Here is a 26,800-nt window from a genome sequence, read left to right on the forward strand (position 1 = left end):
TCCTACAGACTTGAACTATAGGGATCCATTTTTGGTCTACTCTAGATTATATTTCGTTGTTACATAGCAGAAAAGGTGACTATAGATAAACAATGTCCTAGGACAAATTCAAATTCACCCAGTAGTGGGAGAAGAGAGACAATGTAAGTAGTCGGAATAAGCAGATCTGGGTACAGACATTGAGAGAAAGTTAAGTTGATCAGTTTAAGTGTTTTCTTGCTGACTAATCATTTGCTTTTGTGGTGGGAAGGTGAAATGAAAAGAGCTAATTCCCACATGCTATCATGGCTTTGTGGGTGTTTTAGGAGCACAGACTTTCATTTGTAGGTTCTGTCCTGCCCTGACATTTGTCTCCCTGTCCCAGACAGAGGAAACCTGGGCCTGTGTCACACAACAGGACCCCAATTCCTGAAGCATTTCCCCGGATGATTTTGATTTCACCTACCTTAGAAGTGGAGATGCAACGGGCCTGGTGGTGAGGAGCAAAGAAGGTCCCACCATGAACCAAAGCTTAAAGGGCCTGGATTCTATCAGTGCCAACGGTCATGCACTCCTGAGGCCAGGAAGATTCTTGGTCATATCGTCACCATGCGTTTCTGAGGTTTCCAAGAGTCTGCATCAGGGCCAAAGTACCCTCAAGTCCTAAAGTTCCCCTTGGCTTTAAGGGCTTCAAGCAAGAAAAACAAATGCAGAAGATTTTCAGTGGCCAGTGGACCCTGCTCTGTTCATATCCGACTGTTCTGAGGAGTGGTAAGTCACAGGGTCTATATTGCAGCTATTTTTAGTGAAACCAAATTCCTTCCCCAAGTTCTCCTGCTTCCAATTTGTTCTAAGTGTAGGAGACCAGCTGTGGGCAGATCATCTTACTCGACCAAGGCTCTGTCAAGGCGAAGGCACCAAAGCGGCGAGGTGGAGCAAAGCTCACAGATTTTGGTGAGATGGCCCTGTCTCACTTTCTCACTCTCTCCAGAGGAGGAGAATCCTTTGGAAAGGAAAGTGTTGCTGTACTGGTAGTGGGCTTTCCCCTGCATTACGGCAGAAACGTGATACATAGGTGACTTCAGAGGGGGAAAATGGAGAAACTGGCAGCCCTTTCACTTTCTTTTCTAGCTCCCATAAACAACACAGGCACACAAGCGTTCAGCAGGTTCTGCAGATTAAACCCACACCTTGGTCAGACTTAAGACTGGCATCGCCCTTGTGCCAAGCCAGGGATGAAAGGATGAGAAGAATTTGTGTCTAGTCACTTTGTAGCTGTCATTCATTGTTCTAAGGGGTCATTTTAGTGGAGAGGAAAATTCAGAGAATTTTTTTTTTGGCTTCAGACTTTGGCCACAGGTGTTAATTCAGAAGTAGACAGCTCTCTGGGCTCCTGAGAGTGCTAATTGCCTTCTCAGATTCATCTAGGTAAGTGGTTTACAAAGTGTGGGCTGTGACCCATTAGACAGTAATGCAATCTATTCAGTAGGCTGCCATCCACACTTAAAAATGAAAAGAAAGAAAATGGTTAGAACAGAATCCAATAAAACAGAATCAAGAATAGAAAATAATGCATTGCTTGCAATAAGGGTGACATCTCGAAAACTCCTGTTTTTTCTATGTGTGTGCACCGCATACAATGGATTTCTTCCTGTTTCTCACAGAACTAATTCACTTAAAAATATTGATCTGGAGCATTTGGTAGAAAAGAACATAAATCCCAGATCATCTTCAATTTTATAAATTCTACAATGACTACTATAACCTGTAGTTCAGGGAGTTAGTTATTAAACACTACTCTGTTTCTTTCTTAGTTCTCTTTAACTACGTTTACAATGGTAGATTCATCTCTCTTTTTCAGGGGAAAAGAGCTAGAGCTTGGCTGAAGCTCTACGTCAGTCTGAGTACTTATTATAAGAGAAGAGCTCATGCATGGATTTATGGCTGACTCCAAAGTATGTGTTCTTCATAACTTGCGACCACTTCTCTCTCTAATGGATCATTTACAAGGTTAAAGTCATTAGTTACACAAATGTAACGATAGCTTTATATATAAAAGATAAGGGCTGGAGAGATGGCTCAAACGTTAACAGCATATTCTGCTCTTGCAGAGGACCGAACTTCTATTCCCAGCATCCATGTCAGGTGCCTTGCAAACCACCTGCATTTCCAGTTCCACAGATATCCAGTTCCTCTGGCCTTAGGGGCACGCGCTTGCGCAGCACCCCCCCCCCAAAATAAATCTATTTTTAAAAAGAGAGTAGATAACCTGTAATAAAAGAAAATGAAAATGTTTAGAAAACTAATATCAGGTTCATAAAAACTTCCAGTAATCTTCCTGTTTCTCACAGAACTAATTCACTTAAAAATATTGATCTGGAGCATTTGGTAAAAAAGAACATAAATCCCAGATCATCTTCAATTTTATAAATTCTACAATGACTACTATAACCTGTAGTTCGGGGAGTTAGTTATAAACACTACTCTGTTTCTTTCTTAGTTCTCTTTAACTACGTTTACAATGGTAGATTCATCTCTCTTTTTCAGGGGAAAAGAGCTAGAGCTTGGCTGAAGCTCTATGTCAGTCTGAGTACTTATTATGAGAGAAGAGCTCATGCATGGATTTATGGCTGACTCCAAAGTATGTGTTCTTCATAACTTGCGACCACTTCTCTCTCTAATGGATCATTTACAAGGTTAAAGTCATTAGTTACACAAATGTAACGATAGCTTTATATATAAAAGATAAGGGCTGGAGAGATGGCTCAAACGTTAACAGCATATTCTGCTCTTGCAGAGGACCGAACTTCTATTCCCAGCATCCATGTCAGGTGCCTTGCAAACCACCTGCATTTCCAGTTGCACAGATATCCAGTTCCTCTGGCCTTAGGGGCACGCGCTTGCGCAGCACCTCCCCAAAATAAATCTATTTTTAAAAAGAGAGTAGATAACCTGTAATAAAAGAAAATGAAAATGTTTAGAAAACTAATATCAGGTTCATAAAAACTTCCAGTAATCTTCCTGTTTCTCACAGAACTAATTCACTTAAAAATATTGATCTGGAGCATTTGGTAGAAAAGAACATAAATCCCAGATCATCTTCAATTTTATAAATTCTACAATGACTACTATAACCTGTAGTTCGGGGAGTTAGTTATAAACACTACTCTGTTTCTTTCTTAGTTCTCTTTAACTACGTTTACAATGGTAGATTCATCTCTTTTTCAGGGGAAAAGAGCTAGAGCTTGGCTGAAGCTCTACGTCAGTCTGAGTACTTATTATGAGAGAAGAGCTCATGCATGGATTTATGGTCTCAAGGCTTTAGGTTTTCATGATCTTGCCCCTCAAGTTGCTTCCATTCAGTTCCCTGGCGAAATCTTGTCCCAGGGCACATTTGGTTTTTATCTTTTTATAGTTTGAGCTAAATCAGTTCAACCACTTTTGAGTTGATGAGGGAAAAAAATCGTACTTATTCCATTTCCAAAATAAACTCTTTTGGGTACACAGAAAGCTCAGAAAAGGCTGAAACTTTCAAACTTCCCACTTCACATATGGGAACGTCTAGGTCCTCATTACTTTTAAATTTATTTTTTAAATTCCTAGTGATTTGTTCATTTTGCAAACTCCTGGATGCTGTTGTTTTTGTAATTCCCAGGACACACACCCTGTAGGCATTCCCAGGGCACACACCCTGTGGGCATGCCCAGCATATTCCAGAACAGAAACACTTTGCCTCAACTGGTGCCACCATTTGGAAAGTGTGGATGTGTGCGGGTGGTGCGGGGAGTTAATAGAGAGAAAATACATAGTACAGGAGGCCCTGCTGTGGGGGGCCCTGCTGTGAGGGGCCCTGCTGTGGGGCCTCCTGAAGAGCCGCTGCAGGAGTGCTGAATAGGTGAAAACGACCCAAAAGGCAATTCTCCACACCCCCCCACCCCCACTTTTTCTTTCTTTCCTGGTTCATAACACAATCCAAAGCAACAGGGAAAGGCTGCAGCTTCATGGAGAATTTCTCTCCAAACCTGAGAAGCCTGAAATTTGACCTATTGGCTATTAGCTCCTCTGTAGCAATTCCTGGCCACTTGTCAGAGCTTCTCTCATCTGTTTAAAGTGACAATAAATTGAATCGCAAACAGGAATAACATCTCCTGGCAAAATGGTTTTCATTTTTTACCAGTGTTTTCACCAGACACTAGGGCCACGGGAGCCTGTGAAGAGTCTGGTCCAAATCTCAGTTGCCTACCATGGGGCCTACAGTTTCCTGGTTGGGCTTTACTGCGAGAAACAGTCATTCAACCCCACCTGCAGCCACATCCTTCCGCAGCTTTCAAAACAGGAACAGTTGTCTCAGTCCTCGCGGTCTCCTGGCTATTCTATTTTTTGCCAGGCTGGAATAGGATATATTACAAGCCTGCTCTGGCCAGAGCTAGGCTGGCTTGTTTAAAGGGATCCCAGATTCCAGTACTCCCCAGCCCAGAGCATGCCTCTTGGCCCTGCCTGTTTGTTACCACCTTCATGGAAGCAGTATCACAAGAACAAAGCAAAACAGGCTCTTACTTCTCAACCTTCTCATTCTGTCTGAAGCTTCTAGGAACAAAGGACATTTAATAATAGAATCCCTCCTCTGTTATTTATAGCATCAATTGCTGAAAGCTGGTTTAGGCTTATTTTTTTTTTAAAATCCCAGCCTTTGTCACAGCCTCCCTGGGAATTGGAGCAGAAGGCAGCTACTAGCAGTTCCACTTTGCAGACCAGGAGACTGAGGGATCAATGCAAAGAGACTCCTTCAGGGATGGACCATGAGTGGAGAGCTGGTAAGCAGATCCCATTAGCACTGTGCTAGGAGGATGGGGCTGTGTTTCTTTGCTCACTTGTTCATTCCCATTTACCTCATAGAAATCTGATGATCCTTTTGGGCTTCTCACCCGTAACTGAGTATGTTAACCTGTCCAGTGCTTTAAACAAATAAATGCCAAGGAAACAGAATAGAAATGGAGAAATCCTTAATTATAAAAGACTTGGGAAATGGATCAGATACCTACAATGTGTGGATCCTGTTTGGCTCATGAATCAACCACACCAAATGCAAGAGCATATATATGAAATAAAAGGGATAATTTTACTGTTGCTATTTATTTAATAGTGAAGGAACTATTAATTTTTAGATGTGATAAAACTACCATGTTAAAATTATTTTACCATTTAAAGACACAGACCCAGTAGTTATAGGTGAAATGATATGATTGCTGAGATTGAAGGGAATAGATAAATGAACACATGAAACAGAAGTGCCCCTTCAGTCAATGACTGCTGTTTCCCAATAATAAACACAAGTGTTTTGTACTTTGCTCTTTAATTTTTCATGTACTTGAAATTTTCCTTAATAGATTTATATCTTTGTTTATTTTTAAAAATTACATATTTTGTTTGTTTTATGTGTGCTTGTGTCTCTCTACCATATGCATGCCTGGTGCCTGCAAAGGCTAGAAGAGGGTGTCAGCTCCTCAGAAAATAGAGTCACAGACAGTTGTGAACTGTCATTTCTGTTTGGGGAATTATACTTAGGTCCTATAGGAGAGCAAAAAGCACTCTTAACCACTTTGGCATCTTTCTTGCTCCAAGACTCATTTCTATTTATAAGTATGTGTATGCATGTGAGAACATAGTTTGTACATCTGCATTCAGTGTCCTCAGAGGCTAAAAGAGTGCATTGGATCTCCTAGAGCTACAGTTACAGGCAGTTGTGAGGCCCCAGACACGAATGCTAGGAACTAAAGTAGGGTCTCTTCAGTACCTGTTCTTAGCCACTGACCACTGACACATTCCTCTACCCACCTTGTTGTGGCTTTTAAGAAGAGAAACCATATTGTACCTACTCTCAAAGATTTTTCCATTTCCTGTAACATTTTATGAACAATCATTGGCTGTGAGCTACAACAGTTAGGGAACCTAAGATGACAAAATTGGTGGTATGGGTACAAACAAATGTCAGCTAGCACCCTGACAAAATAATTATAGGAGTAGCCTTGACTGATGTGGGATCTGGTATCATTTCTCTCAATATCATGAACTTACCAAGTGATTAATATTTGATGGACTGGAAGTGGCTTTAGACTCTAAGGCAGGGAAACTGAGTCTTAGAGACTGCAAGTGACCGCCCAAAACCACATGGTAAACTGGCAATATCAACAATCAAAAAAGAAGCCACTGAGTTCCTACACATGTTGTTCTTTGTATTCATTCCATCCCATATGTACACACATGCACACATGTGCATGTGTGCACACATATATCTCCTGTGTTGAAATTCTACCCTCTAGTACCTAAGAGTGTGATGAAACTAAGATTCAGGATAAATTTTGGAGAAAATATTCACCCCACAAATAGTCACTTTGATGTAGCAAACACCTTATAGAGCACCATATGGTTATAATGATAGCCTTTTACAAATACTGTCCTAATACAAGCTGGTTGTGGAGATAGCATATCCATCTATAGCTAAACTATGGAATCCAAAGTACTGAGAAAACAGAAGTAAGTATTGAAAAACTGTAAGTGGAGATCAGAATGAAACAAATAACATTTGAGTAAAATCAAAGGTTATCGGGTAAGACATGTCTTCAGAAATGAGTGAAAATGGGATGCCATACCAGAAAAGGGCATTCTGAGTGGGATGAACAGCATAAGCATAAGTATGGTAGTGGGATGAAAGCGCTGGCTCTAGTGGGCACAGTATACTTGCTAAATGGCAGCTGTATAAGAGAGATAGTAATGGCCTGAATTGGGATAGAAGTAGAAGACCCAAGGCAAAGAATGTATTCTTTGGGTTCAATAGATTTCTATGGTACTCTCCCTCAGCTTCAGAGCTACAGTAGCAGAGGGAATAGAAGTTGTATGCTTTAGTCACCTAGTAAGATTTAATTAGGTCAGTGTACCCCAGTTCTGTGCCAAGCCCCTACTACACCATAACCCAAACCCACAAACTCAGACAAGGGAAAACTAAGGTGAGACTTGAGATGGGGAGGGCTGTGGGTGGAAAGTATCAGCTAAGTGAGCATTTCATTTGATTCCACTTTTAAAATGCTGAAAAGGATCTCTAAGGGACTGTTAAGGAGATGAGAGAGAGGGAGATGGAGAGGCAGAGGGGGAGGCAGAGGGGTAGACATAGGAAAGAGGGAGAGCAGGAGGGAGGGGGAGAGGGAGGGGGAGGGGGAGAAGGAGAGGGAGGGATCCTTAATCTGATCATTCGTACAAAAAGAGTCTCTAAATAAAATGATAGGAAGAGAAATTGAGGATAGAAATGACAGGAATTTGATCACAGAGGAGTGAGGGTTTGGAGATGTCTCTCAAGTAAACGTAAGGCTCTGAAATCGGAAAAGATATGGAAAAAAAGTTAATGTGATTACAATACACAGAGCTGAGAACACAGCCTGACATTATGTTATAAGGACAGAGAGGGAACAGACTACACATGGCCTTATGGGTCACATTAAGGAATTAGAACATTATCCCCTGAAGCAACTGCAAGTCATTTAAGTGTTCTAAGCTGGAGGTGTGAATGTTAAGATTTGCATTTTGAAACATATTGCTGGCAATATTATGGAACTGCACTGGTAGATTTAGGAACAGAAGTAAGGGCCTAACTGGCCACCTATTACAGAAAATTGAATCAAACTTAACAGGGCATTTGAGGTGCTGGAGTGATGGTTTAGCAGCCAAGAGTGCTTGCTACTCTTTCAAAAGACTGGAGATTGCTTCCCAGTATTCACGTTGGGCAGGTCATGATGAATATGTCTCTAGCTCCAGGAAATCTGTATTTTCTTCTGGCTTCTATGGGTACCTGCACTCACATGTATACACACACACACAAATCAGTAAAAAAAGAACAATAGTAGTCTGCAAAAGCTGATGTATTTATCAATACTTTTATCACCTCTGTGAACAAATACTCAGTAGGAACAACTTATGAGACAAAAATGATATGTCTTCATTCCCAGTTTCAGAGACTTCAGTCAATGCTTGCATAGACACACTTGACTGGGAAGATCAAGGTATCAGGACCATGTGACAGAGGGGAGTGGTTCACATTAAAGCAGAGAGACAGAGGTAAGAAAAGGGACTGTGATAGTCCAAAATACCTATCACCTAGTACACTAGTTACTCATGAAGCTTCTGTGGCCACCTGAAATAACACCAAGAATTCATCACATAAGCCAGTAGGGGGACGATTTCATATGCAAACTAAATCAAGGTGATAGAATAAATATGACAAGTGAAGAAGTCAGGGCTGATTAGTAGGATTCTGGTCACAGTAGCTTAACTGCAGAGATAGACGCTAGGAGAAATATACTTAGAAAGAGAAGAAAGATAATGAGATTAGTTTGGCATCTGGTAGATATTCAGTTCTTGTTGAGCAGGACTATAATCTTTAGGCCAAGTAAACAAGCAAGCAGGGGAGTCACAGTGCTCCATTCTTTGTTGCTTTTCTTGTTGCCCGTGTCTGGTATCTGGGTTTTCTGTGAGCTCTATTCTTGAGGAGTTTCTTGTGGAATGAGTTCCAACTCGCTTCTTGATTTTTTTTTTTTTTTTTTTTTTTTTTTTTTTTTTTTTTTTTGAGGAATGAGTTCACCCCTTAAGCACGGTGACAGCGACAAGAAGCTTGCATCAGTCTGACAGTCCTAAGAACAACCACAGGTCACTACCATTTCCTATTTGTTCTGGGAGAGCCTTGTGATGTACTTTCCAAGCATGAATTCATTTGTTCTTTATAAAGCCATGTGATAAAGACAGGAAATGAAAGAGGTGACACCTATGTGGGCTAAAGAATGAAAAATGAAGTACCATGTCTAAGTCACTCAGCAAGCTATTTCATCCATGTGCATCTGGGACTGTTCTTTTGGTTCACTGTTTTCACTCTTCACTTTTCAGTGACTATAGCACTAGTATATGCCATGACACAAAGAAAGGACATACCAAGAAGACAATGAAAGATACTATTCATCATAATTAAACACAGGAAATAGTAGCATTTTTCTATAGCTCTTTAAATTCTATATGAAGCTATCTAAATAACTTTTACTCATTTGCTGACACACATATAGTGTGTGTGTGTGTGTGTGTGTGTGTGTGTGCATACACAGTGTGTCTGTGTGTGAAATTACAAAGTGCCAAGTATAATAAATCATGGACTCTAGTCTTTTAAAAGCCATATGATATTTAGTCCAAAGTAATTTAATCAAAGGAAGTGCCCTGGATAGACAAAGAGATTGTCATCTGGGAAAATGAAATTTACAAAGGAAATAGTGTCCCTTCATTCCAGAAGCCTGGATCAGCAACAGCATTGGCAATGCTAGTGATAGAAGCACCAGGTTAAGGGGATTCACACAGGAGTAAAGCAGAAGTTTTATTGGAAGAATTCAATGAAGGAGGAAGAGGAGGAGTAAAGACAGCAAACCAGTGTCAAAGCAGCTTAAGTCCTTCAGGCCATGACCTGCCCCTGCACTTAGGGTAACCTTACAAAGAGGTTGCTTTTAGAGAATTAATGGTTGATGAGGAAGAAGTAAGGGCTTTCTATCTCAAAACATATTTTTAGGATTTTTGATTGTAAGTGAGAAAACCCAAACTTTAATAGCACAGCTGGTTCTTCTACAAAGATGAGCATGGCCCTGATAATTTAATAAATATATATTTAGTGGGAAGAAACCTCTTTCCCAATTATTCCAGTAAAAGTTCCAGAATTGATTAGAGCAGCAGTGCGTGGGAGAGGGGTTCACAAAGTTCATACCCATAGCTGAAGAACAATTAGAAACTGCTGGCTGCTAAGAGACAGAGTCAAGCTTCATGTAATATGCCCCCTGGCAGTGCCCATGTGTCAGAAGATGGCCCTAAAACTATGTACATATTGGTAGCATTAGTTGGATTGAATGGGTTTTAAAAGAAAAAAAAAGGGTAAATGAATGTATTGGAAGATGGCTCAGCTCTAACACTTGTTGTTCATGCAGAAGATGGAGATTCAGTTCCAGCACCTACATGGTAGCTAATTCTAGTCCCAGAGGATCCAATAGCCTTTTCTGGCCTCTGCAGGCACTTCATGCACATGGTTCCCAGTCAGACATACACACAAAACACTCATACACATAAAAGAAAAAGAAATAAATCTTTTTAAAACAGAGTTCATGAAGTTGGGAAGGAAAAGTGGTAAGTGGGAGGGGTGGTGAGAGTCCTCAGAATGGATGCACTTAGAGATGAACTGGATTAAAATATACCCTATTTGTATACAAAACTCTCAAACAATGATTTCTAGAATCGAGTCTTGTTAGACTGATGAAGCCATTAGTCTTTTTTTAATTTAATTTTTTTTTGGACAATGTATCAGTATGTAGCCCTGGCTGGTCTGGAATTAACTTATGTCAATCAGGCTGTCTTCAAACTGACAACAATCTGCCTGCTTCTGTGTCCCACATGCAAGAATTAAAACTGGGCACGACCATACCCAGCTTAAAATTTTAATGTAATATTTTTTATCAATTCCTTGAGAATTTCATGCAATATATTTTCATGTTATTCACCCCATTCCTCCTGCTCTATTTTTATATATTTACCCCTCAGCTCCACACCTTCAGCTCCATACCTTCATGTCATCTTTTAAAAACATAAATAACCCACAAATTAGGGAGGAAGGCAGAACAAATAACAAGGATGTTTGACAAAGCCCCAACAAAGTAATTGTATTACCTTATATTTACCTAAATTCCACCCCCCCCTCTCTCTCTCTCTCACACACACACCCAAAATTAAGTTATGCCTTTGGCTGACAATGCTCTCCAGAATAGCCATAGATTATGGAACAAAAACTTTAGTATCAAGGCATGAGAAACCTCCATTTGAGTGGATGATCAGGGTAATTCAAATGACTCTCAGAAAAAGATAGGCCACTGTTGTTGCTCTTTGTCACCTCTCAGAGATTGAGGCAAAGTCCTTATTACTGAAGAAATCACACACTTAGGACACGGGACTCAGATCATTTGAACTAGATCTAACATGAAAACTTCCTTCCTCCAGGTAGCTTTTATAGTACAAGAAAATATTAGATTCACTGACAAGGGAAGGAAGCAATCAGGAGCCCTATCCATCTGTGATACCTATGACCTGTAACAATGGCCAGAAAGGCAAGATACCTCTAAAGACACTACTACAGTGGCAGTCATATCTTGGGGGTAACCAACAAGTGTCTAGTTGGGCATAAGGCCTACTCATTAGAAAGGAAATCAATATGGTATTAGACACTCAGCCAACTGCCTGGGATAGTGATGCCATGAAAAGAACCTACAACCAACATCTTGCCAAACTGGTATAATTCCCAACTGCATTCTAAATCTTATCCTTATACTTAAAGTTGAGTGTTGCTCTCTACTCTCTATACCACATACAGACTACTACAGAAAACCACAGCTGGTCATAAGACAGAGATAAATGGATTGTGGAGGGACCAACTCTCAAAAGATACATGTTCAACACAACTCTTATATCTAAGGCTCCTGGAACAGCATAAATGAAAGGACCGGGAGATTAGAAGCATCAAAGGATCAAGAAGTCTGCTATGAGAATTTGTCTCTTAGAAATGACAGGGAGGCTACACACATGATACTTCAACAGTATGGCTGAACAATAATCATATCAACAGTCATGCTAATGTGGAAGAGGAAACTCTCAGGGTCCCACCCTTGAAAAACAAAAACAAAAACAAAAACAAAAAACAAGCAATGAAAAACTGCTGAGAGAGGGATTATTAGCTTCTCTCAGAGCCCCTAATTGGTGGTCCAGTACAAAGTGGTAACCCTTGAAATCATACCACATGTTACACTGTATGAACTCAACAGAGTATTTATATATTGATACATGTGTATGTGTATGTGTGTGTATATGTGAGTTTGTATCTATGTGTGTGACCATCCAGAAAGAACATAAATTTGAGAGGAATTGAGGGCTGTAGAAGTGATTGGAGGGAAGGGATATGGGAGGGTTTGTAGGAAGAAAAGAGAAGATTAAAATGATATAATCATGTTTTAGTTAAAAAAATAATAAAGAGACCATTGTATAAAATGCAATTATAATATGGATAAGAGAATAAAAAAGAAGACTTTAAAGACTTTTGAAGAAACAGGTTTCACACATGCTATATCCAATGTCTTTCCTGACCCATAGTTTTCTCCAAGTTCTACCCTGGTGAGGATCCCAGACCCTATCCATACATGGAGCCTTCTCAAGCCATCATACCTAATTTAGGTCCAACATTCAATGTTGTCTGGCCTTTGTCTGGCCACCCTTGCCTGCTCAACAACCAACCTGTAGACTTCCACCAGGATTTACATTGCCTACATCCCAACCCGTAGGATCCTCCCACACAATAGCCAATATTTCTACCTAATGAGAAATAATCCCCACACTCCAGTCTTGGATCATGACACATTTCCAGAATGCTAGCCCAGTTTCCTCAGTCCACCAGACTTCATTCCTCACAAGCCATTTCAACATCTATGCCTGAGCCACTTGAATATGCTATCTTCTGCACCAACCTCCTTTGTTCTTCAGATACATCACAAAAATATGTGTGTCTGTGTCACACACACACACACACACACACACACACACACACACACAGAGAGAGAGAGAGAGAGAGAGAGAGAGAGAGAGAGAGAGAGAGAGAGAGAGAGAGGAGCTCAATGAAATTGAGCAGAAAGAACTTAGGGAGAATAAACACATAAGTAATGTTCAAAAAGAAAACCACAAACTGAAGGCCAATGGAAAATATAAAGACAATTCAGGACATGAAGGTAGAATTCAGTAAAGAAATAGAAAAACTGAAGAGGACTTGAGCAGAAACGAAGATGGAATTTAAAAACCCAATAATTCATTTCCTGGAAAACTGCCAGTCACAGCAGTCAGGGAAGCAGGTAAGTAATCTTCAGACCTCCACTCTTCTGTTTCTCCTCCAAGTCAAATCCCCAGTTCTCATCCCCAGCTGTGCAACAGACTAGTTGTTGTTGTGGCCTCCTTTCCCTTTCTGCCCCCAATTCCCAGAGAACTAAGCAGATCCTGGCGGAACATCTTGCTTTCCTCCCTTCTGTGGATGTCCCTGGTCCTTTCACTTCTACCCTATCCCTATCCCTAATTGTCAGACCCCAATACCTAGAAAACACATCTACCCTGAACCCCCAGTGGTCACACCTGGCAGGACCTTAGAAACATTCTCTTACCAGGCAACTTGACAGCTATCAGTCCCTTCTAAGAACCAGAGAGGGCCACAGACACCAAGGTACAAAACATACCCACAAACACACAAAAACAAGACCAGATACCATAACACAAAATTCAAATCATTCCAAACCCCAATGCCTAGACACCATCATAAATACACAATCAGTAACAGCTATGCCTCCATTATAGACCAGTAACTTTACTACAGTAGTTCCTGATATTTGCAATGTTATAAAAGAATTACATATTCTAGTTAGCCTGGATAAATGACACAGAAACCTGGTATTTTATTTGACAAGCTGTAAGCCTATCTAGGGCAGGTTCTGAGTTATTGTAGCTTACATCTAATCCACAGGCTCCATGTTACTTGTTTAAGTCTCATCTGTGCTGTTTCCATTCTATCAGCCTGTCTGCAAGGTCAACTTCTCCTGGCCATGTGCTCATGATCCATCCAGCTTCATGGCAGCCTCCTCCTTTCTCCGTCTCCTCCTTCTCCGTGCAGTCTCTCTTCTGAGACTCCTCACTTGATTTTCAGGTCCCGCCTTTCTCTAATGCCCAGTCACAGGCGCTAGTGTTCTATTAACCAATAGATTGAAATTGGTAAGCAAGGTTTATACAACAAAGTCCAGTGTATGTGAGAATTCGTTCATCTTGGGGCAACCAGATTTGAGGGTTCAGAATTTAGCACTGGAATACATAGCAGTACCAGACTAACCCCCCAGACTCCCCCTTTTGTCTAGACAAAAAGGCTATTTCTCTTACAATAATAACTGAAATACAGTAAGGACAATTCTAAAACAATTCTGAAAACTATTAGGTAAAATTTATATTCACAAAGTCCAGCCTATCTGTATTTGGTAACTTTGGATAAAGTATTCAATTATTTACTTGCTGAGTTCAAAGTCTCATGCTTAAATCATTTTTTTACTGTAACTAATATTATTAACCTAAAAACATCTTCTTAGATCTAAAAGCATCTTTTTAAAACAGTTTTATTAGATATTTTCTTCATTTACATTTTAAATGTTATCCCAAAAGTCCCCTATGCCCCTCCCCCAGCCCTGCTCCCCAACCCACCCACTCCTGCTTCCTGGCCCTGGCATTCCCCTGTCCTGGGGCATATCAAGTTTGCAAGACCAAGAGGCCTCTCTTCCCAATGATGGCCGACTAGGCCATCTTCTGCTACATATGCAGCTAGAGACACAAGCTCTGGAGGTACTGGATAGTTCATATTACTGTTCCTCCTATAGGGTTGCAGACCCTTTCAGCTTCTTGAGTACTTTCTCTAGCTCCTCCATTGATGGCTCTGTGTTCCATCCAATAGATGATTGTGATCATCCACTTCTGTATTTGCCAGGCACTAGCATAGCCTCACAAGACACAGCTATATCAGGGTCCCTTCAGCAAAATCTTGCTAGTGTATGCAATGGGGTCTGCGTTTGGTGGCTGATTATGGGTTGGATCCCCGGGTAGGGCAGTTTCTGGATGGTTCATCCTTCCGTCTCAGCTCCAAACTTTGTCTCTGTAACTCCTTCCATGGGTATTTTGTTCCCTATTCTAAGGAGGAATAAGGTATCCACACTTTGGTCTTCCTTTTTTCTTGATTTTCACGTGTTTTGCAAATAGTATCTTGGGTATTCTAAGTTTCTGGGCTAATATCCATAAAAGCATCTTTTTAAAGTCAAAAGAATTTAACCTTTCAATCGCATTAGAGACCTAAGAAGGAATAAATTTTACTTGAGTATGCAGAAAATGCAGTTAAGCAGAGTATAAAACTATAGAATTAACAGAAAATCTGGCTACCTGTCCAGTTCCCCCGAAAAATTGTCCTTAAACATTGAAGCATCCATCTTCAGCCTTCTGGCCCAGTGTACCTGATAGAATTTTTTGTGGAGCAGGAACTATGAAGGGCTAGCCTACTTTGTCCTTGCAAAGTTCAGCAGTTGACTTCGCTGCATCCATTTTCGTCCATTTTGGACAGCATTCTATTTGTAGTTGAAACAAGGGCAGTTTCACTACCCCACCTGTCCGCTGGCCACATTGAAACAAACTCTACAAGGATGTTTTCTGATGCTCATCATCTTCTTTGAAGTAGAAAGGGGGCTGCTGCACGGAACAGACATGTCTTGTAGTCCAAAAGGCTTAAATTAATAAATACATATTAGAATGCAATATTCTGTGGATTTTTAAAGATATTTGAAGACTATATATCTATCTATAGTATGTCTGAATAGGCAAACTTTGTTTGTTTTTACCCATTTACTCTATGTTCAACCTAGGAAGCATATTTTGTGATTAAACAGTCTAGTATCTAACATGATTATGAGTTTGATTGACTATTGATTCATATTACTTAATTATCCTAAACTGCTTGTAATAGTAGCTAAAAAAGGGACTAGAACTCCACATATCATTATTATGAATCATCTAGGTATAATAAATACCTCAAATGAGAGTAGAAAACATGTATACATAGTATGTTGCAACAAAAATAACCTTGATTTTGCATCAATATACAAAGATCTATACCAATTTAACAAAATATAACCTTAATATTTATCGGTATACAAAGATCTATAAAAATGTAAGATTATTGGCTATAAAATGTTCTTTGGTTTAAGAGTAGATTCAATAATCTACCCCTTCTTATTATTCCTATATCAATACTATATCATCCCCTTTTTTTCTTCCCAATACCTCTACCTCTACATAAGAAAGAAAGAGAAAAGAAAATGAGAGAAATACCTGACTCCTTTATCATTTTGCTCCTGATCAAGACCATTGAATAACTAATAACCAACCCCTTTATAATAACAAGCATCCATCACCCAACTGAAAAATCAAAATCTACCCACCTACCTTAAGTCCATTTGGAACATCACTCTTTTAAAAATGCTTTCTGCTGATTCAGAGCATAATATTCTTTTTGAGGGGCCCAAGAAGATTGGCAAAATAGTGAAGTCTTAAGAAAGCTATCTATGGCATTTGTTGTGTAGTCTCCATATGCTAAGAATGTTCAGTCTTAAATGAAGTCCTGACTGGATCGGTCTGTAAGGCTAGATGAACTAAAGTAATCTAGATCAGCATTATTCTTTAAAGTTGTCCTGGAAGCAAGACTTTTGAGGAGTCAACATTGAGGCAGTGTTAAGTAGGACTAGGCAAGGTGCTGAAACAATTTGTCTCAGCATTGCAACATCCCCAAGAGTGAGCCTTGCCAGGGCTGTACTAACTGTATTGGAACCTATAAATATATAAACTCCCACAAATAATATATAGTTATATATTAACATATGTATGGAATGTGTAAGTTATACAGATTAGTTAAGGAAGATCCTTTGCTCTCTGTTTGAGCAGATGAAAGGCATCTTTTTTTTTTTTTATAAACTAGTTTGGACTGTGAACAAACTGGAATATAAATTTTTCCTATGCTATTCGACTGAATGCCTTGATAAATTCTGAGGATCTTGTAACCACCAACGTGTATTGACTACACATAAAAGTTGGTGTCTTAGCTAGTTTTAGAGCTGCTTCCATATGATGGAGCAGCATATACATTACCTGTTTTGGTCTTTTTGATTTTGTTCTTTTTGTCTATAGCCAAGATCTTCAGGGAGTCTCCCTCTTTCAAATCCTATTTTTATCAATTTGGAAGGGATCTATACCTTTTCTTTTCCTGTGTGAACATATACAAAACCTCTCCCACAGTGTAACATATTTCCTGTATTCCTCTCTGAGGTTAGGACATCCTTAATATAGACAAGTTGACTTAGTCAAATCAGTTTTCTCCATAACTCAATGTCTCTCAGGAGCTGTAGTTTTTCACTTGTTAGCATTTTAAAAATGAAAGTTAATTAAGCACTATGTAATCTATCTCTGGAAGTCTCTGTTACCACTTTTTGTTTGTTAAATATCTTTTAAAGTACAATTGGATCTCTGCACAGCCATTTGTCCTGTGGAATTGTGTGATATACCTGTAATATGCTTTATATTATACTATGTAAAAAATTGCTTCATTTTACTAGAGACACATGCTGGAGTATTGCCTTAATTTGTACAGGTATTCCCATAACTTCTAATAAATGTGTAATTACAGAATCTGCCTCTTTAGAAGTTAAAGCATTTGTCAATTGAAATCCCGAATATGTGTCTATATTATGGTACAGCTATTTCAGTTTATCGAACTTTGCAAAATGAAATACATCCATTTGCTAAATTTCATTTCTTTGGGTACCTTTATGGTTATCTCCTGCAGGTAATATAAAGTTTGGTTATATAAGGAATAAGTAGGACATTTCTTTTTAATTTCCTTGGCTTGTTGCCAAGTAATAGACCATTCTTACCTTAAATAATTTTGTTAGCATGGTGTTTTGATGAAATTCTGAAGTCTCTAGCATATTTCCTATAAATATTCGATTAATTTATCATTACCTTGTGCTAAAGGGCTTGGTTGACTGCGATCTGATATGTGTTTTATGTAATGGATGATTCCTATTTCTGATCATTTGTTGTAGTTAAATAAGTAGTGAAGTTAATTTAAAATCATACTGAACAAGTTCAGCACCTTCTTATGTAAACAACTCTTTCTGAATATTGAGAATAAGTTACTATATTAAGAGGTTATTGAAAACTTAACACCACAAGGATTGCATATAACTCTGATTTTTTAAACTTAATCATAAGGACTCTTATCCACCTTATATTTTCACACTAATATCCTTTATTTCCTGATTTATTTGCTTCAGTATAAAATTGATTTCCCTTTTATTTTATAAGAGAGTATATAATTCTTTTAATAAACTGAAGTCACTTGCTTTTGGGGTATTTGTTGTTAATTTCTCCAAAAAAAAAAAAAATTACCAGAAGCTCTTTGCCAATGTTCATTTTCTGCCCACAATGGGGCAATCTCAGCATTGGTAAAAGATACCACAATCTCAGCTGAATGTATTCTAGCTAATTGACCAAAATCTCATTTTTCCTTTTAGAATTAATTCACAAATAACTTCTACATAGATCTTTAAGTTTTTAATCTTTGTATGCTAAAAGTATCCACAATAAGGTATAATATTCCCTTTATATAATAACTACTATAGAAGAATGATCAGAAGGCAGGATAACTAAAATCAGGCCATCTTTGGATCATTACAATCTATATGGGTATCTTGTAGCTTCTTTTCTACTAGAGCCAATATCTTTTCAACTTTGGCTGGTAATCTTGGACTATTCGAGACTTTATCACCTTTTAAGGTTTGAAATAGATTACTCAGCTTTAAGTAGTCAAACCAATTTTAGGACATAGACAGTTAATATCTCCCAGCGACTTTTGAAAATCATTAAGAGCTCTGAATTAGTCTCTCCTGGTTTGTACCTTCTGTGGTTGAATTTCCAGCAGATTTACCTTATATCCTAGATAATTAATAGAATCTCCTCCTTGTATTGTTTCAGGAGCAATTTGTAAAACCAAAAAGTCAAAACTCTCTGTGCTTCATTAAACATTCTTTCTTTCTAAAGTGTTTCCATATGAATTCATCAGCAAAATATCATCCATACAATGGTAAATTATGGATTGAGGAAATTGCTTACAGAATTTTTCCAATGGATGTTGTACAAAATATTGGCATAAGGTAGAACTATTCAACATTCCTTGTGGCAAGACCTTCCAGTGATGTGCTTTGAATGGCATAGAATGGTTAAATGTGGGCATTGTGAAAGCAAATCTTTATCTTGTTCCTGTAAAGGAATTGTTCAAAAGCAATCTTTTAAATCAATCACTATGATAGCCCATTACTTAGGTAATTCAGAAGGCAATAGGATTCCAGGCTATAAAGAACCAATTGGCTGAATAATTTTATTAATTGCTCTCAGATCTGTCAACAGTCTCCATTTGCTAGATTTCTTTTTCTTGACAAAGAATTCCAAGGGTTGGTGGACTCTTCTACAATTGAGCTTCCAGTTTTTCTTAGACTAGCTGTTCTAGTATATGTTCTTTTTCCTTTGTCATAGACCACTGCTCAGTCCAAATAGCTTGGTCAGTTAACCACTTTAGTGGTAAGGCCATTAGTGTTTTATCAGCAGTGGCCTCCCTCAGCTAAAATTGAAGAGTCAGTCTCTGCTGTATCTTGTTTATAGACAGCCTGGACAGCATGTAACTGTCTTTGATAGCATGTTTAAATTTATTTTATCAAGAATATTATCTCTTTTATGTCTTGTTTCTGAAGTTGGAGGGATGCTAATTGTGTTTTCTGTTGTAAAAAATCTCTTCCCCATATAGTATATGACTATATCATATGGCTTTAATTTCTCTATTTGACTCTGGCCCTATACAGTCAAGCCATTTGATATTTTGTATTACTTGAAGAGGTCAATCTGGAGGCCAAGGTTCTGGAGACATTATAGTTACATTCACTCTAGTGTTGACCGTTCCTTCAATTACAATATTATTTACAAATACCTTTAGTTTGGGGCTATCTCTAGAAGTTTGCTAAAATATTTGTTTCTTGCCCCTTCTGGGATTTTAGTTTTACCTATAGAATTTGCTCTGACCTTGATATCTGGGGTTTTTAATATCTAAGTTAAGAAAAGTGGCATTTAACCGTTTTGTGGAAGAGTATTTCCAATGTTTGGTACTGTGACCTATGAGAGCCCCCCTGGACATATCTTGCCACATCTTTTGAGTGTTCCAGAAAAATATAGGACCCTTTTTTTTGGAATTAGTTTGGGTTTCTTTGAAATTCCTTTTGAAATTACCTTGCTCATAACAATTAAGACATTTGTTGGGTTTGGATTTAAAAAAAAAAAAAACCTTTAGGAATATGTTCTTCTACTAAGGCCATCTCAAGTGAATGAGATCCAATATCAACAGTACTCTTAATCCACACTCATTGATAGGCATTTATTGCGCCCTTAAATGTCTGATACCCCTCTGTATTTAGCATTAGCATTTTCACAAGCCAAAAATTTAATTATTGCCTTCCTAATTATTGGATCTGATATCTTTCTATCTACAACTGAAGTCAGTCCTTATAAAAAGTCAATGAATGTTTCTTTGTTCTCAGGCATTTAAGGTTACCATGTGATACAATATTTACTTTTCTTCATCATAGAGGACATGCATATCTACCTCAGCATATTGACCTACACTTAGCAGCTGGTTTTAGAAATATTGATACCTCCAGTTTTATTTCTCTGTGTTATTTCCCTAGCCTCTTCTCTCCACCATGAAAGCCACTGTAATTGTTGTCCAGGTTCTAATATGCTTCTTGTCATAGTGTTGCAGTCCTGAGGGATTATTCTATTTTTGATCACCTGGGAAGTCAAGATTTGTTTTACAAATGGTGAATGCATTCCAAAATTAGTATCAATTTCCTTACATTTTCTTAAATCCAGCACATCCACAGGGTGCCATTCATATTCCTCATGAACTTGTGGATGCTCTATATCTGATGGCCTTTGTTGTACACTAACTGGATAAGCTATTTTTTTTCTGACAACTTTTGGTTGACTGCCTTTATTTTCATCTGTCAATATCTTAAACTTTTCTTCTAAGTCCTATGTCATTTTTTTCACACCTCTCCTGTGTCTGTATCCTTGTAATCCTAGTATTTTATTGATTTTAATTCATAAACACATGTAACCTTTCTTCTAATGCTTGTCTCCATATGTCACCTTTTTCTTTTTCCTGTCTTTCAGATATATGGCTATTCTCTTCACTTTGATTCATAATTTTCTATAATCTTTCTTCTAAGGCTCATAATTTTTCTCTAAGTCTCTGTTTTTTTAAAAGACACAGTAAACTAAAAGTGTTTATTAGGATAAGAATTAAGCTTGATAATGTAATAACTATATCTGCAATGTTTCAATTTTATTCAGGTCTTCCTTCTCACTTGAATCATTTGAAATAGTATTTATGTAAATCCCAAAGGCTCTTTACTGTGTTTTTCATTTTCATGTGTCCAATTTTCTTCAAAATTATCAACTCAATTCCACCCCCTTCTTTTCTATTATTGATTTTATTCATTTACATTTCAAATAATATCCCCCTTCCCAGTTATGCCTCCACCTTCCATTCCACTCCTTCTCTTGTCCCTCCCCTTTGCCCCATGAGAGTGTTCATATATATATATATATATATATATATATATATATATATATATATACACACACACATACACATACATATATATATATATATTTATGTTTCAAGTGTTATTCTCCTTCAACTCTGAAAGCCTTCTATCCTATCCCCTTATTCCCCTCCCCCTCTCTCTATGAGGGTGCTCACCTACCCACCTACTCCTGCCTCACTGCCCTAGCATTCTCCTGTGCTGGGGCATCAAGCCTCCACAGGACCTCCCCTCACATTGAGGTCAGATAAGGCCATTCTCTGCTACATATGGAGCTGGAGCCATGGGTCCTTCCATGTGTACTCCTTGGTTGATGGTTTAGTACCTGGGAGCTATGGGGGATGGGATCCAGTTAGTTGTTATTGTTGTTCTTCCTATGGGGTTACAATTTTACCTAGTCAGCAATTTTGTGTTTTGATTTTTCTGGTGTGTTATTTGTCTCCCCCTGGTGTGCTGCTCAGGACACTACAGTGGTTTCTCATTCCTCCATTTGCAGGGAGGGGTGGATTATAGAAAAAACATGGCTTCTGTGCTTTTGAGCCAGTGTTGTCCTCTGTCAATTATTCGTGACATATTATAGCTTTTTTTCCTTTGAAAAAGTGAAGAGTTCATCTTCATGTCCCTCATTCTAGGTATGGTTTGCCTGGGACTCATCCAGATGTGGGAGAAAGATGTGGGGCAATAAATAATAGAATTCTTTATCCAGAGTTACCAAACACAGATGGGATGGACCAGGAGCACATAGCCAAGGGAGAGGGGTTCATCTTAAGGACATAATAATGAAGCAGAAAAAAACGTAGATAAGACTAAAACATCAGGTAACTTAGGGTATGCATCTGGGTCTTCTAGGGTAGAAAAATAGGTTAGGGATAATAGCCCAGTAATTGTGCTAAAGCTAATTAACTAAATTCATAGGATTCTGCCTTGATTATTGGAAGGTTGGCTGGGCCATAAATAGAATCAATGGAGTTAGTAAATATCATACAACAACAAGACCCATCAGAAATGATAGAATTGAAATAGTAATAAAAAGCCTTTTGGTAACAACAACAACAAAAAAGTTCAGAACCTAGATGGGTAATGATGGCATATGCTTTTAATCCTAGTCCTTGGGAGGCAGAGGCAGGCAAATCTCCAGGAGTTTGAGGCCACCCTGATCTACAGAATAAGAATGAGTTCCAGGACAGCCAAAGCTATGCAGAGAAACTAAAAATTATGTTCAGGGTCATATGGATTAATGGAAAAATCCTACCACACTTTCAAAGAAGATCTACAGCCAATTGTTCTTAAAATATTTTTAAAAAAGAAATTGAAAGAGCACTCCCAAATTCCTTCTCTGAAGCCTGTATGACTCTAATACTAAACCCAGGTGAAGACAAAAGAACAGAAAAAAAGAAAAGAAAACTAAAAGCCAAGACCCCTGATAAATATAGACTCAAAACTGTTGAGGCCAGCCCCACCAGCTACTTCATATTTTTGCTATAATAAGCCTGTCAGTCACTGACACAGAAAAATAACTTGACTCAGAGCAGGGTCATGCTGATCACATATTCTGTTATGTTCTGTATGTTACAAAGGTTGTTAATCTTAAGAAATTCTATAAACAGCTGGGCAGTGGTGGGGCAGTCTTTAATCCCAGCACTTGGGAGGCAGAAGCAGGCAGATTTCTGGCCAGCCTGGTCTACAGAGTGAGTTCCAGGACAGCCAGGGCTACACAGAGAAATTCTGTATCAAAGAAAAAAAACAAAGAAAGAAAGAAGAGAGAGAGAGAGAGAGAGAGAGAGAGAGAGAGAGAGAGAGAGAGAAAGAAAGAAAGAAAGAAAGAAAGAAAGAAAGAAAGAAAGAAAGAAAGGAGGAAAGAAAGAAAATACCACAACCATAAGCTGTACTTAGGACCCATCTAATTAAAAGTCTATTTGAACTGATTGATATATCTAAAGAACCATGAGTCAGGGCTGGCTATTGGTTCAGGCTTCCAGTACCTGCATATGAGCTTATTGTGGGATTTTGCAGTTTTAACATTTATAAAGCTGGAGAAAAGTTTTGGGGTCATAGCCCCAGTTTCCAAAGTCTGAGTGACATCTATTATCCATCAGCCTTAGGGTACATTCAATAAACCATCCTTGTCTGAGATCAGTGTTTGTTTATGGGGTGACTCTCTAATAAATAAAAGACTTACAACCAGAATATTCATACACTTCAATAAAATTGTCCACCATGACTAAGTTGACTCCATGGCTGAAATGCAGGGATGACTCAACCTATGAAAAGCAATAAATATAATAAATCACATAAATAAACTTAAAGAAAGAAAGCACATGATCATCTCAACAGATACAGCAAAGTATTTGAAGAAAAAAAACCATAAAATACCATCATGATAGAAATCCTAGAGAATGTATGACTAGAGGAAACTTAACTCATTACAAGAAAAGCTATATATATATAATTCACAGCCAACATCATCTTAAATGAGCAGAAGCTTGAAGCAATACCACTAAAGTGAGGAAACAAACAGGGCTTTCCTCTGTCCCCACTGCTTTTGAATATTGTGCTCAAAGTGCTAGCTTGGAAAGTGAGGCAAGAGAAAAAAAATTAAAGGGATATAAAAGAAAAGACAGAGCTAAAATATCCCTATTTGCAGATGACAAGATAAAATGCAATAAAGACCCTCAAGATTCTATCATACTAGAAATGATAAAATTTCAGCAATGTGGCAAGACACAGGATCTAATTGAATAAGTAAATAGCTTTTCTATACACCAATGAGAAACAGAGGTGAATATGGCCACACTATCATGCACAAAAGAAAATTATCCTCAAAGAAATAAAATATCTGGAGATAACCATAGCCAAGAAAAGGCCTTTACAATAAAAAAATTAGACCTCTGAAGAAAAATGGAGAATGACACATGAAAATAAGAAGACGTCCCGTGCTCATGAATTGGTAGAATATTGTGAAAATATGTTACCAAAAGCTCTTTATAGGTTCAATGTAATCCCAACCAATATCCATATATCCAAAAAGGCCACCAACAGCTTTGGAAAAGATCTAAATCCAATAGGGGGTAATATCCAATATATATAAAGAACTCAAGAAGTTAGACTCCAGAAAACCAAATAACCCTATTAAAAAATGGGGCACAGAGCTAAACAAAGAATTCTCAACTGAGGAATACCAAATGGCTAAGAAGCACCTAAAAAAAAAAATGTTCAACATCCTTAATCATCAGTGAAATGCAAATCAAAACAACCCTGAGATTCTATTCACACCAATCAGAATGGCTAAGATCAAAAACTCAGGTGACAGCAGATTCTGATGAGGATATGGAGAAAGAGAAACACTCCTCCATTGCTGGTAGGATTGCAAGCTGGTACAACCACTCTGGAAATCAGTTTGGCAGTTCCTCAGAAAGTTGGTCATACTTCTGTTGGAAGATCCAGCTATACCACTCCTGAGCATATATCCAGAAGATGTTCCAACTTTTAATAAGGGCACATGCTCCACTATGGTCATAGCAGCCTGATTTATTATTATAATAAATAATAAATAATATTATTATAATAAACCCAGTACAGGGGAAAGCCAGGGCCAAAAAATGGGAATGGGTGGGTAGGGTTGTGTGTGGGGGGGAGGGTGTGGGGGAGGGTGTGGATAGCATTGGAAATGTAATTGAGGAAAATACGTATTAAAAAAGTAATAATAATAAATAAATCTAAAAAAAAAAAAGAAGTAAGCCATTCTATTCCTCTGTCTCCCTTTAGTCCTCGAGGTTAATTGCAATTGCCTGGTCTGACTTTGTGTGGAGACAGTGGCCATGTTCCATGTGGCCCAGGAATCTCAGGATGCTATTGTATTATTCATTCTGAAAATCCTCGCCTGCAGGTGCCTTGGAGGTTCACAGTGATTCCAAAACTCAAGTGAGTCTGAAAGGAGTGATTTTTATCTAATTCTCTTTCACATTCTGTAGGTAAGAAGACTGAATTCCAAAGGGTAAAAAGAGTTGGCTTGAATCCAAATATTCTGGGGACAGAGGCAAGTGGAGGCACCAAGACTGAAAGGCCAGTACTCTTTCTCCTGCTACAAAACTCCTTGTAAGCTTTCACTTTGTTTTTTTACCTAGTAGAACATATTTCATGAATTAAACCAACTTTTCTCAAAATATCATTATAATAAAAGCTTTAAGAAAAAAGGGCAAGAGGCCTAAGTGTAGTACTCCTGAAAGAAAAGGTTCATTGTTATACTTATCCATCAAGGATTAATTGTGTGCAGTAGAGGTTGTGAGGGAAGAAAACTCCCAAGTCTTAATAAAAGACTCTTAGATTTAAAGCTACATTGTAGGGCCAAAATGATGGCTCAGTGGGTAATAACATGGGCCACTGATGATCTGTGTTCAATTCCAAGAGCCTACATGGGAGAAAGAGAAAACTTTCCTCCAAGTTGTCTTTTGTCTTCCTCACATGCATGGTGACATTCCCTCTTTCTGTGAACACACATGCACACACACACACACACACACACACACACACACACACACACACACACACACACCAATTAAATTATAGGTATAATATTTGAATAACAATGAACAATTATAGCCCCCAAATTTCCTTGTTATGTATGTATCAGGCTCTGTTCTTAGACTTTATTAATATAATCCATCCAGTCCCAATAAGACTAAATTTAAGTTGCATTGTGGCATGTTCATCTCATTTCTCTCTCCTGTGGAGATCATGGCTTTTAAGGTCTGTATGGTATCAGTTAGGTATTGTGAGTGTGGGTATAGAAAGCTCAGAGGGGAAGCAGAAGCTCTAAGAAAGCTCACAGGCTACATGGCAGTGGAAAGGGGGTTACAGAGAGTGAGAGGTCACAGGGAAAAGAAGGGAGTGGGGGAAAGTGGGGAGAGACACAAAAAATAAATTTTGTTTGACAAACATGTTGCAATGAAACCTAGTACTTTTTAAGCTAAGAAGAAAGTCTTAAGCAAAAATGATAGTAATTAAGTTTCAAATAAATTATATTTCTTGTAAATAAAAGTTGAAAATAAACTACTGAAATGGAAAAGAAAAAACTTGTACATTAATATTTTGAACCAGTCAAGTGTTTAAAACAAGTATTTTAACTCTATTTTGGCATTATGCTATTTCTTAGTCTATTACAAGCTTCAACTGACAGAAAAACACTGGTCTACTGAACTTGGAAAGATCAAGGCAACATCTATCATCTCTCATATACTTCCCTGTCTGTTCCCTTGTGCATCCATCTCTCCATTCATCCATCTAACTATCTGACATTACCAATTTGTTCCTACAAAGCAGGCACTATTTTGTCACTAGTGATAGGAATACAGAAAGGATACATAACACTAATGCTTGACTTATTCACAATTTAATAGAGGGATGTTAAATAGGAACAAGCCACAGAGCAGAAGTCAGTGTTAACG

General features: G+C 38.3%; 1 protein-coding gene and 1 long non-coding RNA gene across 3 annotated transcripts in view; one reads left to right on the plus strand and one right to left on the minus strand.

Moving 5' to 3' along the window:
- The window catches only part of Fgf13 (fibroblast growth factor 13), a 523,434-nt gene extending 522,801 nt beyond the window's left edge, over positions 1–633 (minus strand). The window contains exon 1 of the mRNA NM_001290414.1: positions 446–633. The gene's annotated coding sequence lies outside the window, so the exon portion shown is untranslated. The remainder of the gene's footprint in view (positions 1–445) is intronic.
- A 3,715-nt stretch (positions 634–4,348) lies between these two features.
- Gm36631 overlaps positions 4,349–26,800 on the plus strand; it is a 102,791-nt gene continuing 80,339 nt past the window's right edge. For both annotated transcript variants that reach the window (XR_878119.1, XR_386939.2), the window contains exons 1-2: positions 4,349–4,793; positions 25,328–25,451. This is a non-coding gene — a long non-coding RNA (predicted gene, 36631). The remainder of the gene's footprint in view (positions 4,794–25,327; positions 25,452–26,800) is intronic.

This window comes from Mus musculus, chromosome X (genome assembly GCF_000001635.26).
Source record: "Mus musculus strain C57BL/6J chromosome X, GRCm38.p6 C57BL/6J".
Lineage (NCBI taxonomy): Eukaryota > Metazoa > Chordata > Mammalia > Rodentia > Muridae > Mus > Mus musculus.